Source organism: Pundamilia nyererei, unplaced genomic scaffold, assembly GCF_000239375.1.
Source record: "Pundamilia nyererei isolate P.nyererei 1_Seehausen unplaced genomic scaffold, PunNye1.0 scaffold04749, whole genome shotgun sequence".
NCBI classification, from domain to species: Eukaryota; Metazoa; Chordata; class Actinopteri; order Cichliformes; family Cichlidae; genus Pundamilia; species Pundamilia nyererei.
Genome location: NW_005192150.1, coordinates 1 through 1,628, shown reverse-complemented (window position 1 = coordinate 1,628; position 1,628 = coordinate 1). Strand labels below are relative to the sequence as shown.

Genomic DNA, 1,628 nt, shown 5'->3' with positions numbered 1-1,628 from the left:
AGAATTAGAATGAAAGCAACAGAATTTGAGAACAAACAATGGAATTTGAATAAAAAGAGTAGAATTAGAATGACACAAAAGAATTTGAATGAAAACAATGGAATTTGAATGAAAACAACGGAATTAGAATGAACAGAGCAGAATTTGAATCAAAACAATGGAATTTGAATGAAAACAACGGAATTAGAATGAACCGAACAGAATTTGAATCAAATAAATGGAAATAGAATGAAAAGAACAGAATTTGAATGAAAACAACGGAATTAGAATGAAAACAATGGAAGTTTAAAACAAACAACAGAAATAGAATGAAAACAACAGAATTTGAGAACAAACAATGGAATTTGAATAAAAAGAGTAGAATTAGAATGACACAAAAGAATTTGAATGAAAACAATGGAAGTTTAAACTCTGTTGTAAAAATGAAAAAAACTGGTTGATGAGTTCACAGGTAAGGTAAGGACAAGCTGTTTACGTTAAGAAATTTGATTGGGTAATGCAGTGCCAATAATAAAGTAACATGAGTGCAATCAACCAAGCTGACCTGCAGCGCTACAATTACTTGCTTTGCAATGATGACCACGCTGCCGTGACCCAGATTCGAACCGGGGTTGCTGCGGCCACAACGCAGAGTACTAACCATATTTGATCACAGCTGGCGCGCTGGATTATGCTGTCAGTTGCAGTCTGTATCTTGCAGTTTTCTCACTCCACTATATATACTTGAACAGTGACCTGTACGATGCGCAAAAGAACAGCAGACATTATTTACCGTCAGAACGCCAGATGTCTCTGTGTTAATGCAGATGCTTTTACTGTGCCACGTGCATAAATGTGCGCATCGTTCACACATCAGATTCATATGAAGAAAAAAAGCATAATACAGACTGTAACAGCAGTCCCGTGTCGCTTTTATTTGAACATCTGTCCCAACCACCTTTTCCACATTAAACTCTGTTGTAAAAATGAAAAAAAAAAAAAAGGTTCATGAGCGCACAGGTAAGGTAAGGAAAAGCCGGTTACATCAAGAAATTTGATTGGGTAATGCAGTGCCAATAATGAAAAAACTGCCTGTAATCATTCAAGCTGATCTGCAGCCTGTGTTGCTACAACTTCGTGCTCTGCAATCTCAACCATGCTGCCGTGACCCGGATTTGAACCGGGGTTGCTGCGGCCACAACGCAGAGTACTAACCACTATACAATCACAGCTGGCGCGCTGGATTATGCTGTCAGTTGCAGTCTGTATCTTGCAGTTGTCTCACTCCACTATATATACTTGAACAGTGACCTGTACGATGCACAAAAGAACAGCAATCATTATTTACCGTCGGAACACCAGATGTCTCTGTGTTAATGCAGATACGGTTTCTGTGCTGCCAATGTTCCCCCTAACTTACGCGCGTGCGCAATTTCGCACTGATGGCACGGTCTTTGCGCACAGAAAAAAATCTGACCTGAATTTAAATTAAAATTAAAACTTTAACAATTCTGTTTTGCAGTGTTAGTCAGTAAGAGACTGGCTGCTCCAGTATGGGATTAGAACGATGCCACCTTATCCCATAGTCCAGCCAAAAATGCAACGTCGTTGACAGGCTATGAGTGTCCTTATGTGCCGACACAGGTGTT

General features: G+C 39.3%; 1 non-coding gene across 1 annotated transcript; it reads right to left on the bottom strand.

The window, feature by feature from the left end:
* Positions 1-1,139: 1,139 nt before the first annotated feature.
* Positions 1,140-1,211, bottom strand: trnah-gug (transfer RNA histidine(anticodon GUG)). The gene has a single exon. It is a non-coding gene; the product is annotated as a tRNA-His (tRNA).
* Between the last annotated feature and the right edge of the window lie 417 nt (positions 1,212-1,628).